The sequence below is a fragment of the Berghia stephanieae genome, chromosome 1 (assembly GCF_034508935.2).
Source record: "Berghia stephanieae isolate SIO BIC M18660-M18661 chromosome 1, UCSD_Bste_1.3, whole genome shotgun sequence".
Taxonomy (NCBI): Eukaryota; Metazoa; Mollusca; class Gastropoda; order Nudibranchia; family Aeolidiidae; genus Berghia; species Berghia stephanieae.
Window position 1 is genome coordinate 58,694,442 of NC_088360.1, and position 14,192 is coordinate 58,708,633.

The 14,192-nt window shown below is 36.6% G+C and overlaps 2 long non-coding RNA genes across 2 annotated transcripts in view; both read left to right on the forward strand.

Moving 5' to 3' along the window:
• Window positions 1–4,622, forward strand: part of LOC144964359 (uncharacterized) — a 6,705-nt gene extending 2,083 nt beyond the window's left edge. The window contains exons 2-3 of the long non-coding RNA XR_013643818.1: window positions 1,615–1,647; window positions 3,983–4,622. This is a non-coding gene — a long non-coding RNA (uncharacterized LOC144964359). The remainder of the gene's footprint in view (window positions 1–1,614; window positions 1,648–3,982) is intronic.
• Window positions 4,623–6,093: 1,471 nt separating this feature from the next.
• LOC144978359 (uncharacterized) overlaps window positions 6,094–14,192 on the forward strand; it is a 100,543-nt gene continuing 92,444 nt past the window's right edge. The window contains exon 1 of the long non-coding RNA XR_013646504.1: window positions 6,094–6,228. This is a non-coding gene — a long non-coding RNA (uncharacterized LOC144978359). The remainder of the gene's footprint in view (window positions 6,229–14,192) is intronic.

Sequence of the window (14,192 nt, forward strand, 5' to 3'; positions counted from 1 at the left end):
AGAGGAGGAGAAGGAGGAGGAGGAGGAGAAGGATGGTGAGATGATGATGATGATGATGATGATGATGATGATGATGATGATGATGATGATGATGATGATGATGATGATGAGATGAGGACATGTCCTGGATTTGATTCAACTTGAAAGTTTCTAGATTCAAAATCATCATAGAGTGGTGGAAAGAAATTTAACATAGAAACTGGTGATGAAAGGCGATCAGTTTTTATACTCTTCTATACGACAAAGTAAAATCGGATTACTTTACTTTTCCAGCATCAAAACACGTGGGTCCTGGTAACAAAATACACAATTGTCTTAATTTGAAAATGAAAAGTGTTCATGTATAAAATCGTGTTCTGCTTTTTAATTACTTCATAACCAGTAAGATATTAATAGATCAAGGGTTAAGCACAGCTCACAACAGGCTTTCTAAATAATGTACTTTATCTAAACATAATTTCTTCGTGTTATTTAAGCTATCTTAAAGCTGTATCCACATTTGGCGGATAGTTACCGCTACCGTTAGATGATCACGTATTTTGATGCTGGACAAGTTCGATTTTACTTTGTAGTATAGAAGAGTATAAAAACTGATCGCCTATGTAAAACACAACGCTAGTTTGTGTCCTCGTCATAAAGGACTCAAACTTATTGCTATTATCTATCTGATCGCTTAACGTTGACGTTCTAGGGTAGGAACAAGACAATCAGCTTTTGACTTTTACGCTTATGAGTTATTCGAGAAGTCGAGTTGAAAAATAATTTTCCACTCATGTCTTTTATTTTTATTTTCAAGCATATCTAGTTGACGATAAGTCGATTTACACAAAATTAATGATTCAAAAGTTGAATGAAATTTTAACTCAATTTCTATTGTTTTACTAAACAATAGGATTTTCGACTTTGTACGAGAACTCCACGGAGCTTTTTATTTGCGCACGGAGAGAAATTTTCTTCATTTAATAACTTGTATATTTCGCTCACTATAATTTTTTCCCAATGTTACGAATGGAAAATGGTTCGCATCAATTTTAATAATTTGATTGTATTCAAAGAGGAGCCATCGATTCAATGCCATTACTCTCACTTCAGTGTCATACTCACTAACCAGGAGATTGATACGCAACCCACGTGCTAACAATAATAGCGTCTGTTTTCGATTTGATTTAACGAAACAAATTTGATTTTCCAATAACATCATCACGATGTCTCATCAATCTCATAGTGCCATAAACCATCTTCATGTCAATTGTATCATCATGCACAATTTGGTGACGACTGGTCCTGTGTTTTCGGAGCTTTAGTGTTGATAAAAATCCAATTTGCCAAATATATAATAAGATCACATTTGTGTAACCTCGAAATCATTAATTATCACGTCAGCACGAGGCATTAATATTGTAAATGGGGTAGATAAGCCATTTTGCCTATATGTCAATGAGGTATAAATATGTATTCCGTTATAAATATCTTAATGATTTCGCCTCAACGCAATAATGTAGCCGCATCTTAAGAGAGTCAAGGCCATCATTATCCACCGTTCCATGAGTTGTTTTCATTTTCATAAAAACAAAACACTACACACCTTATTCTACCGCGAAATTTCATTTTCAGGTGGACTTTCGAGATGGTCGACTTCAGCTGCAGGTAAAAAATTTAACCTTTTCTTTTTTTTCATGATTTTTTTTTTTCGTGCTTGAGTTTCACAAGCTGAATTCGTAGAGATGCCATTATTCTACAACACAATTGGTCGAATTGTGAATTCATATGAGGGATGAACCCTTCAGTAACCGATCACTTGGAATCTTTCAGTCTAACTGATCACACGCATTTTTGGTCTCTCTCTCGTAATGGTGACGAGAATTATAATACTACCCAGCTATTGTAAGAATCTTTACTTCTTTTTGTATTTTTAAAATTAAGTTCATGGTGTGTTTATTTCTTGAGTGTATTTCAGTGGATTATTGTGTATCGTGTTTTAAATAATTCGGTTCATTGATTTAATTTTGTATAATCACTGTGTCTGGACATAGAGGGTAAGTTGCCTCATTTAACCCCCTGCCTTTTCCGTGATTATACGAACATCGCCGTTGCTGATCTTTATTACGTTTTTATATATATACTTGATACTGAACGCTTTCAGTGGGCTGCAACTATGCTTGTATATACCCGTTCTCACTTTATGTAATATCTAGCGCCTGATGTTTTAGGGCATAGCTTATTGTAATGCCAGTGTTTATTTTTTAGAAACTTAGCTGCTAGATAATAGATTTAGCACATTTGGGACGAATACATGAGGCGTTGGACGTTATAGCACAACCCGACATTCATCATGTATCTCCAGTCTTTTTTATCCCCTGTTTTATGGGGTTCAAAGGAACTGATTACCTCTTAGACGTGACTTTCACATTTTCTTTCTGGTAGAGATGTTCCTGGATCCACGGGAAATGACATTATACGTTATATAAGTACAGAACATCAGAGGTTCACAATAGTCTCGTTTCAATAATTTATCACATCAAACTATGGGCATAATCATGATATGAGGGATGTGGCCATATCGGGGACTAAGGGTGTGGTTTAGTTTTGGAGCAGTCTGATTCGAGGGACATAGGCGGAATGACTACAACCAAACACAGCGAATGTTATGATGCTTGATCTAATCAGTCAGATGTCACGGGGTTTGAAGAAGAATTATTCATATAATTAGTATTCATTTGCAACGTGCATCCTTAGTGTTATCTGATTGTCTTCAGCATGAACCAATATTAGGTATTTATGAAAGAAAACATTTTTCTCAAGATAATACATATTCGAGAGTTTAGGCTATGATTTTTTTTAAACGACTAGGGCAAAAAATTTCTTTTAAAACATAATTTCTTCGACATTCATCTGTTTAGAAGTTCAAAAAATAAACAAGAATTGCGTTTTTGTAAAAGGGCGTGTCTACGTACACGGTAAACGGGACAACTAGCCTCAGAATCTACGTACACGGTAACTCCGCTTACTAGTTTGCCGCTGCAATACAAGCAATGGATCTCTCTCTCTCTCTCTCTCTCTCTCTCTCTCTCTCTCTCTCTCTCTCTCTCTCTCTCTCTCTCCGTGGGTTAAATCGCATTTTTTAAAATTAAAAAAAAAAAACAAAACACACACACACACACACACACAAAGGGGGGGGGGGGGGGTAGGAACGAAAGAAATCAAGGTCATAAGTTGCCGTGTACCAAGCTCAATGCCCACTGCCCCCTCGCACCTCCCTACCAAAGCACGGTACAAGGTTAGTCTATATATGTTACCGTGTATGTAGATCCTGAGGCTAGGTGTCCGGTTACTTACCGTGTACGTAGACACTCCGTTTTAAAATCTCACTAAAGGATGGCATCAACAGACGGGATTAGATTGTGCATTCTTGAAGGATGGATTCGTTAAGCGGATTTCCTCTCCAGAAAGGAAATCTGGGAGGTCTTCCGAAAGCTCCTACAAAGGGAAACAACTCAAATAATATTCCCTCAACTAACCCCAAGAAATAATAAAAACCTAGTATCTTTAACTAACCCTAATAGGAAAAACAAACAGCCTAGCACCTTTGCTAAGACTTATGACTAACCCTAATAGAAAAATAAAATCCTCCGATCTCGAGCTCACCCAAATTAGAAAGAAAACCCTCGGACTGCTTTGAGCTACCTTTCAATCCTTCACAAATCAAAATGGCGGCCGAGAATAAAAACATGTCAAATTAGGAATTTTTAAACTTTCACAAATCTATCTTCTAAAGTTTTTAAAATGCTCCTATATGATGACAAATTGAATAAATAAAAGCCTGACAAAAGATCAACTGTGAAAATATAAATTGAAAGAATACGGAGATGTAGGAGCTTTCGGAATGTCTCCCGGAAATCTAGTTAGTTCTCTCTCTCTCTCTCTCTCTCTCTCTCTCTCTCTCTCTCTCTCTCTCATTATCTGTCACTACCTTTTGTTGCAGATAGTTGACGACGCCAAGTTCCTGGAGACGTGAATGGCCATGTTGGGGCGGCAGGGGAGGATGGCCGCAGGGATGGTGAGGTCATAGAGGATGGTTGTGGTTTTCAGCGGAGCAACTGGATGGGGCATGTTGGAGGGCCCCAGGGATTGCAATGGCAGAGATCTTGATGGCGGAGGTGTTGTTGGTGGCGAGGTGATGATGGGGATGTACATGATGGAACAACAGTAGTGGCATTGTTGGTGAAGGTGGCATTGTTGGGTGACGAGATGATGGAAATCATGATGGTAGGGTTGTGGTGGAGAAGTGATGGTGATGGGAGGTGATGATGATGACAATGGTTGTGAAGGGAGGTGACAGTGGAGGAAGGGATGATGGTGGTATTGGTGGGGTTGCAGTGATTGTGATGAAGGGATTGTGTTCGTCGAGGACGGTGGTAGTGGGTGGAAGTTGTGGGGAGGATGAGGATGCTGGAGGCAGATTCAGTGATAAAGTGATGGTGGTGGTGTGGTTCTGGACTTGGGTTCGAGTTGATTCCAACTGGTTGGGGCCGGGTGAGTTACATTCGTGTTCTTTGTTGACAAGATGATTGTGGTTGGCATTCGCATGTATTTGAAATACAGATAAGTGTACCTCAACCGGTGGGGGTAATTTGTTTGTGTCTCAGTCCATACCCAAGTGCAGTAGGTGGACTGGAGGCCTACAGGAAACCCGAATGTGATTGGGCAGAGTGTTGATTTACATTTGTCTTGAAGACAGGGGATAGGGATGTGATTTGTTTGACTCTTTCTGGTTGGGGTCATTTCGACCCTGGGTTTGGAATTGTACCATTTATCGGATCTTTATTGTTGAACCTGCTTCTATCATTTTCGCCAAGCCATTGCTTTCACTTATTACCACTAACCTCACAGCACGGTCTCTTCTATCACAACCCCTATGACTCTACCATTACTTCCCATCATCCCAGCCAAAGCTATCACTTCCCAACACAACCACTGCCATCAGAATCACCTCACATCATCATCATCTTCACCACCATAGCCCTGCCGGAGTGATTTCCATCATCACGTCACCTGCCTTGCCATTTTCACCATCATTGTCACTGCTGCTGCTTTCATCATCTACATCCCTGCCATCACTTTTATATCAACATCATTTTCTTCATCTTGAGCTCTGCTGTTGCAATCTCTGCCAATCTGACCCTGAAAGTTACTCTTAGAAAGTCACAATCATTTTCAGTGGCTTTATCACCCTTGCCATCGTGAATCAAGACTTCATCTGGAGGTAGGAATTACCCCCCCCCCCCTCTCTCTCTCTCTCTCCTCTCTCTCTCTCTCTCTCTCTCTCTCTCTCTCCTCTCTCTCTCTCTCTCTCTCTCTTCTCTCTCTAAGAGTGTGTGTATGTGTGTTCGTGTGTCTCTGTTAACTTATATAACAGGGAAGACATTGCAAGGAAAAGACATGATATTTTGATATTATTGCTCTACATTACTAATTGAATAAATAATGAATGAATACACGATAAGAAGATACGAAGAGTTTTCAACAGCTGTGAACTGTAAACTACTGGTGATCAGTGTTGCCAAATTGACGGATTTTTTAATCATCCTGTGGCGTGAGGGAAATGCCTAGCGGCAGGCGGATTTTTGATGATTTGTACACCATTTAAAAAAAAGTAAAAGTCTAGCAAACAAGTCTAATAATTTCTTCCCCCCCCCATAAAGTGACTTTAGAAGCACCTATTGTGAGTATACTGTTGGCCGAGATCTATATTACAAAACTTTATTCAGATTAACCGAAGATGAAAACAAAATCCGACAGTCAAACTCCCGCTGAAACAAAATCGAAACTCCGAATCCTCATGCCTTTAAAAAGGAATCAGTTGTAAATATGTGATTCGCGTTTATTAACATAATTTTTATATTGAGACAATGCACTTTTGTTGATTATAATGTTTGAAATCAAATTGCAGATTTTTTGGCGGATTTTTGGCAATATCGCAGGTGAAGTAGGATAAAGTTGGCGGATTTCTGGCATATAGCTGGCGGGGTTTTGCAAAGGCACCTGGCAAACCACTGGCAATACTGCTGGGGATACAAAAGTAGATGAAAAAAAATTTAAAAACTATGGAGGGCCTCTGTAGTTTGACAGCACTTTTAGTATATTATTAGTTAATCTTTCAGCCATTATGGACTTTCAATTAGTCACATTGTCCAATAAATGTTACCTGATACGTTTCATTTCGTTCGGGTTTGTTGTTCCGGTTTTTAAAATTATTTTTAAAAAATTGTTGAGTAGGTCTAGGTACTTTGGTTTTACATTTACACTACACAGGGCCAGGGGCTATTTTTACCGAGCCGTAAAGTAGGCTACTCAGATATATTTTTACAGTTCCGTGTGATTCTGTACTGGATTATGGCGGATGCTGATCCAAATGAGGTCTCTAAAATTCCACCCTCAGAAAAGAACCTATATCAATGCAGGTCTTCTTGGATCAGCAAGGCATAAAGCATTCTGATAGTCATGGAAAACACTTTTTTAATTTAAAAAATCCATACATAAATAAGAAAATGAGAGCAAATTCATTTTTCAAGATTTTAGAATTTTTTTTTTGCTTGCTAATTGATGTAAGAAAAGAATCCAATTTTGATGTCATGTAACTAAACACCAAAAAGTTTTATCATACTTGTGAAGTATATTTTTAAGCACTAGATAAATGAAAGATGACTCAATTTGAACTAGACTAGTTAAAGTTGAACTAGACACAATTTTTTTTACTAAATCTCCAGTCTATTGAAATGAGCATAAAACACTCACGAAAGTAAATTTTTTGGCCTACAACATGATGAAATAGCATACTATATTGACATAATGATCATACAAAAAAATGACATGTATTTCACGTCAACGAATAGAGAGTACTCCAGGCATGAGGTCCAATTTTTTTCAGACATTTTCTTCAAATGGTCTTTGAAAAATAAAGAAGTGAACATCATGAAACACGTAATTATGCATGTTGGCAGAAAAATTGCTGATTACGAGGCAAATGCATAAAAGGTTAAATATCTCTCGAAATAATCCAGAATGAAGTAAAATATCTCACGTTGTAGGAAACTGGGCCTGATGAATTAAAAAATCATCTCAACTTTTTGGTAAAGTCTATATTTCCTTCTCAAAAGTCTGTTGAGGTTATGTTATGGCAGCCCAATAATAATCAATGAAAGATGATAACACAGAAGTGACGATTTAATTCGAGTTTATTAAATAAAACTCATGGTGATTTTCATCTGTCTAACATGGACAGGAAAAAGGCAAAAAAGGAAGTGAAAGTAGAATCTATTAATCGGTACATAAACAAAATATTCGTATAATGATAAATTCGCTCTATTATTCATGGTAATTAATCAATGATGGGATCATACTCAACACCCTCCCATGATCTCAGCATTGTGAGCATTTAACAAAATAATTGGTATTCATCAATATATATACCCTACAAGAAATACTAACTTAGCAAAATGGCATCTGTGCTTGTTACTTGTGCAATATAAAAAAAAAATATATCTACCTATACCTATTTACTGAAAAATTTGGAAATTAGTAATACAAATAATAAGCATATCAACAGTTTCATTGAATCAAAACTGTGTTAATTATTGTGTTAATGTCTAAAAGGACTTTAAGACAATACATTATATTTAAATTTAACATAAGTAGTAAATGCACAGAGTGACCATGAATCAAAATAATAATAGTAGTGTGATCATGAAGTATATTTGCAACTTTACTTTAAATCTTGAATAAATGATAGTAAAGAGCTAAAATAAAAATGGGATATTTGAAAAAAAAAGGAGATAAATCAAACAAAAGTAAATTAATAGTAGATACTAACAGTATCTTGCATGTTATTTAAATCATTTAGTTTTCTTTATGCAAATGAAAACAATTGGGTTATCTACCCCATAATAGCAGTTTTAAATTCTTGCAATTTGGCCTTAGAAGCAGGTTTTGTAAAAACATCAGCAACATTTGAATCTGTTGGTATGTAATAAACAGACAATCTATTCTCAGATATCTCATTTCTAATGAAATGGTATTTTATATCAATATGCTTTGATCTTTGGTGCTTTACTGGGTTTTGAGCAAGTGCAATAGCTCCTTGATTGTCACAGAAAAGAGTGAATTGATTTTCATTTAGATCTGATATTTCTTTGAGAAAAGATGTCAAATATTTTCCTTCTTGGATAGCTGAAACAAGAGACATGTATTCAGCTTCACAGGTTGATAATGCAACTGTTTGTTGCTTTCTGGATTTCCAGGAAATTAAGGGACCAGTTTCTGAAATTCTATAACAATATCCTGAAATACTTTTTCTGTCCTGGGAAGAGTTAGCCCAGTCAGCATCACAAAAACCAGTAATTCTAAGCGGTTCCCCTGATTTCCTGAAGATCAATTTTCATTAATTGTACCTTTTAGGTATCTTATTACATGTTTTGCCATTTTCAAGTGACATTGTTTAGCATTAGACATGAATTGAGATAGCCTAGTAACAGTGAATGAAATATCAGGCCTTGTGGCTGTCATGATATAGATAAGAGCACCAACCATAGATTTATACAATCTTAATTCATTGTTATCAAGTGGTTCAGAATCATGTTCATACTCAGATGGTTTCATTTCAGATGGAATGGCTTTAGGCTTACAATCAACCATATTAAATCTTTCAAGTACATTGTTAATGTAAAGGCTTTGGCACATTGTTATTCCCTCATTTGTCTTATCAAACTGAATTCCCAAAAAATATGAAACATTTCCAAGATCTTTCATTTTAAAATCTTCCTGCAAGACATTCTTGACTGAGTCAAGGTGACAGGGTTTAGCTGCAATTAGCAAATCATCTACCCATACTAAAATATAGATCTTTTTGTTTGGATCAAAATAGAAGCATGGATCATTAATTGACCTTACAAAACCTTCATTTGTCAAATGTTCATCAAGAGTGTTGTTCCAGTTTCTGCCTGATTGTTTCAGACCATATAAGCTTTTCTTTAATTTCAAAACATAATTATCACCCTTGACTATGAACCCTTTGGGTTGTTCTATATAGATTTCACAATCTATGGGCGCATTGAGATACGCAGCCTTGACATCCATTTGATGGATCTCTAGGTCATTTTGCATGGCAATTTGTGTCAGTATTCTGATTGAACTCAGGCGTGTAGTCGGGGAAAATGTCTCAAAGTAATCAATGCCTTCAACTTGAGCATAACCTTTGGCAACAAACCGTGCCTTGTAAGTTTCTTTCCCTTCCTTGCTTGTTTTTATAGCAAATACCCATCTTCCACCAATGACTTTCCTGTCTTTTGGTAGAGGCACAATTTCAAATGTGTTGTTATCTTTAAGAGATTCCATTTCAGAAGTCATTGCTTCTTTCCATTTCTCTGCATTGTCGCCAGAGATGGCTTCACAATAAGATTGTGGTGCATGGCTAAGACTATAACAAAAATGAGTATAGACATGGTTATTCATTTCATCATCACAATAATAATCATTAAGGTAATTTGGCTTACGCCTTTCTCTCTTCATGGGTACCCCATCTGAGGATGATGATGCTGATTGGTTGGGTGAATTACAAGAATGTTCAATGTCGTCATTATTTATTTCAATTTCATCAACCGTATCATCATTCTCATATGGTGGTGTCAATGGTTCAATGTAATCAGAATTGTTTTGTGACTTATCAATCAGAACAGTATTTTCATTATCATTGTCATCAGTGTTTACACATGGATTTGAATCAAAAAATTTGACACATCTTACTTTCCTTACTATTTGTTTCTCAGGTAGGTATACAAGATAGGCGGGGCTATCTCGGTCATAACCAACAAAAACGCCTCTTTCTGCTCTTTTTTCCAGTTTCTTTGGGTTTTGGTTCAATGTATAGCAAGTTTGGCCAAAAATGTGCATATTGGATATGTTAGGTTTAATGTTGGTCATGGCCTCAATAGGAGTTCCCCCTAACCTTCGGTTAAAACACCTGTTTCTTATATATGCTGAAGTCATAACAGCATAAGTCCAAAGGGACTTTGGTAATTTTGCCTCAATTAGTAAGCATCTTGCCATTGAAAAAAGCGTCCTCCAATTCCTCTCGGCCGTACCGTTCTGGTGAGGACTATGGGGGGCACTTTTCTCATGGCGTATGAAATTATCAACTAAAATTCTTATAAACTCATTGGAAACAAATTCACCACCGTTGTCACTTCTGATTTTACACACTTTACCATAAGGCCTAATGTCAGATAGAAATTTCTTAAAGGCTTCCGCTGTATCAGACTTTTGCTTAAGAAAATATACCACTGTTAAGCTGGAAAAATCATCTACACAAATGAGTGAATATCTAAATTCTTGAGCTGCTGGTTCAACAGGACCAGCTAGATCTAAGTGCACAAGTTCTAGGGGCCTTTTTGCCCTGGTATCAGGTTGTCTATTTCGATTATCACACATTTTACCTAAAATGCAAGTTTCACAATCTAGGTTTGGGGATTTATCTCCAGAGATTTTCATTCCATCAACTTTGTTTTCTAAACTTATGATGTCGCGCACATTTGAATGTCCTAAAATACTGTGCCAAACATTGAGGAACTGATTGTTTATTTTTGTTTTCTTCAACATGTTCAGGTAGAATAGATTGTTTCTTTTCTCAATATCAAACGCATGTCCATCCATCTGAACGACTCCTTTGTCTTTTGAAAAATTAACGAATGCACCAGCTTTGGTTGCAGCTGGAATAGAAAATATGTTTTGATCAAACGATGGGATTAAGAGCGCATCTTTTAAAACAATTTCCCTTTTTTGACCTTGCTGATCTTCGAAATACAATTTAGCATCTCCTTGTCCCTGAACAATGTTTTTAGCTTTTGTCCCATCCGCTAGTTGAATGGTATAGGACTCTGGGTTGAACAGCTTGTTAAATCTTATGAACTTTTCACTTTCTTTTACGATATGTGTCGTCGCACCACTGTCAATAAGAATATGATTATTTTCACCACATGATGACTTGCTCAGGTTATTAACGCCGAATGTGAAATGATGATTTTCATAATTAGTATCAGGATCTGTTGTTAGTGACCGTACCGACTGCTGTTTGTTTTCTCGTTTGAATTTGGACCTGCAGTATTTCGTTTCATGTGTATACGAATCACAAAAACTACAAAATTTTGGTTTGTTTGAGTTTGCATGTGGGCGAGGGTTGTTAGGTTGCCACGACTGTGGGCGTGGGTTGTTAGTTTGCCACGACGGTGGGCGTGGGTTGTTATGTTGTTTCTAGGTTTCTTGAAGCATTCACTGGTATGGTGAGATTTTGTCTTGCAGAATGAACACCAGGTAGAGTGCCTTTGAGGCTGTGGCTCAGCGGCCATTGACATAATTGAAGACGATGTGGTTTTATTATTGTGTAAATTCTCTTGGTCTTCGTAATTTCTGAGAAGAATTTTGAAATCAGCGAAATTTAAATCACTTTCTTTTTGATTTATTACCGCTGTAAACGCTTTGTACTGCGATGGAAGAGCTTTCATGATCATGGCGATCAGAAGACCATCACTTATTATTTCGTTCGCATCGCGTAATTGTGCAGCAATTGTTTCAGCTCTTATCAAAAAATCAGTTAAGGATTCCTTTCCAAGTTGTAAACTAGTAAGCTCAGTATAAAGGGTTATAATTCTTGGTTTACCCTTTGGGAGGTAATGTTCCTTTAGAATTTTCAGGGATTTTCTCCCATCATCGGTTGCGTCTCTCATAATGAGGGACAATGAACGATCATCTAAGCATTGGATGAGCTCCGCGAAGCATTCTACGTTTTTATCCGTATCTGGAGTTTCTTCATTGATGAAGATGTGGTGTAGACCTTTAAGTCTCATAAGACCTAAGAACTTCAGGTGCCACATTTCGAAGTTTCGTTCATCGCCGTTAAAAATTGGTGTTTTGTAGGCTGCCATTGTCTTATATTTTGTTGACATTCGTTTGTTCGGTTATTTTACGTTCAGTATCCTTGTTCGGTTATTTTACCTTCAGTATCCTGGGCCCATAACCTGTTGAGGTTATGTTATGGCAGCCCAATAATAATCAATGAAAGATGATAACACAGAAGTGACGATTTAATTCGAGTTTATTAAATAAAACTCATGGTGATTTTCATCTGTCTAACATGGACAGGAAAAAGGCAAAAAAGGAAGTGAAAGTAGAATCTATTAATCGGTACATAAACAAAATATTCGTATAATGATAAATTCGCTCTATTATTCATGGTAATTAATCAATGATGGGATCATACTCAACAAAGTCAACATGAATTCATGAATGATAAGCACAATGTTCGAACCAGCAGCATAAGATAATAAATCCACCTCTAAAGAAACTCATATAATCCCAAGACATCATGTCTTTACTTCATGCCTGTTTTCACTTCCATGCTACTTTATGGACTTGTCTGGGAATTATATTGCTTGGTTTTGTCCTGGCCCTCTCTGGGGTCCTTAACCGAAAGGTGCCATAAAATTTATTATTCCTTTCAAAGGACGACGACTTTTCCACTGTAAATCGTCTCTTTCCACTGTAAATCGTCTCTTTGTCTGTTACCGATATATTAGTCGGCATTAGAGTGCTTCCCTCTTACACTGGGTCATGCGTCCGTGCCCAGCAGGTGTGTCTTTTGTGCTCTCAACTCCCTACCACCCCAAGGTCTTTTGGCACCTTAAGGTCTATGACGCATGCCTGTATCCTGATTTCTGTGTTTCTGAATGTATTGTTTGCTATACTTTAGATAGGTTGCTAGTCTGAAATAAAGTGCTTTCTGCCACACACACACACCCTAAAGACCTAGCCACCCAATTATTTTGATTAACTCTCTTTGCTTGAGAGGTCAGAATTGTTGCAAACTGAGGTATTGCAAATCTCACCAAAACCAAAAGTGAAATATTAAAAATAAAAATAACATTGATCTCTTAATTTACATCTCTTCCCGATTGAAGATAAAAAACAAACAAATAAAAACAGGAAAATACATGTCAACCTTTTATCCATTTTGATCCAGTTTTACTGGTGTAAAGAATGATTATTAAACTTTTACACATTAGCCACTAGTAACTCGTATTGTTTCTTTCTATACATAGTCATGAAAGCATTAGAAAAAGAATTGAATTATTTAGAAAATAAGTGACTCTTCGGAGTCTATTATTTCTCAATCTCAATATTTTTACTATTACAAGTTCCATTTTTCCCAAATAAAGAAAACAATAGCATTGGTTTTTCAATTCTCTAACACATTGGCACAAATCATTGTGTGTCTTTTGAGTGAAGAGTGTGCGTATAACTTTGTCACTTGTTTTTTGTTTAGCGAACATTGAGAGACACACCAGATATGAAAAAAATGACATGGATAAATTGATAAAAACAGCTCGTTGTTTAATAAAAACGAAGGCCAGGAAGTCATCCAAAAAATATTACAGGTCAATAAAAAAACAAAAAAATTAATTTATTTAGACTCTTCCATCATTAAAACATACATACACATCGTCTCGAGTTATCAATTGAAATAACAATATATATCATATTTATTTAGTGATGTGTAAAAAAATCTGATAACACTCAAAGCTGAAAACAAGGATTTGGTGCGATACCTCAACCATTAAACAACCCTTATTTAAAAAAATTGGTAGAAATAGAGATAAGACATTTAAATTTTATATCAATATGTCAGGATTTTTTGCTGCTGTTAAGTTATAAACAGCATTTTTGTACCTTTAATGTCCATTTTTTAAATTGTTGAAGCAGTATAGAAATAGAGATGAAACCTTCCTCTTTAAGACAATACCAAATTTAGCTCTGCACGTTTTTTAATGGAATGCTTGAATGACCTGGTCCCGTTCTAATGAACGCGGACTAGCGCTTAGTCCCGGACTATCTCTGACTTTAGTAAATGACTAGAAAAAATCGGATTTAATGTGAGCTGACTAAGCTAGTCCCAGACTAAAATCACGTCACCTTCGGACTAAGTTTGGCCAAGATTTAGTCACTTGCTCGAGTCGGACTTGATCGTTTAGTCTCTGACTAGTAACTAAGAAACGGCGTCAACAAAGTCAACAAAGATGGCGGCCAATGTTAGACGACTCGGTTCGCGAGAAAAAAAAATACATAGAAAAAGAATTATAACGACAAAA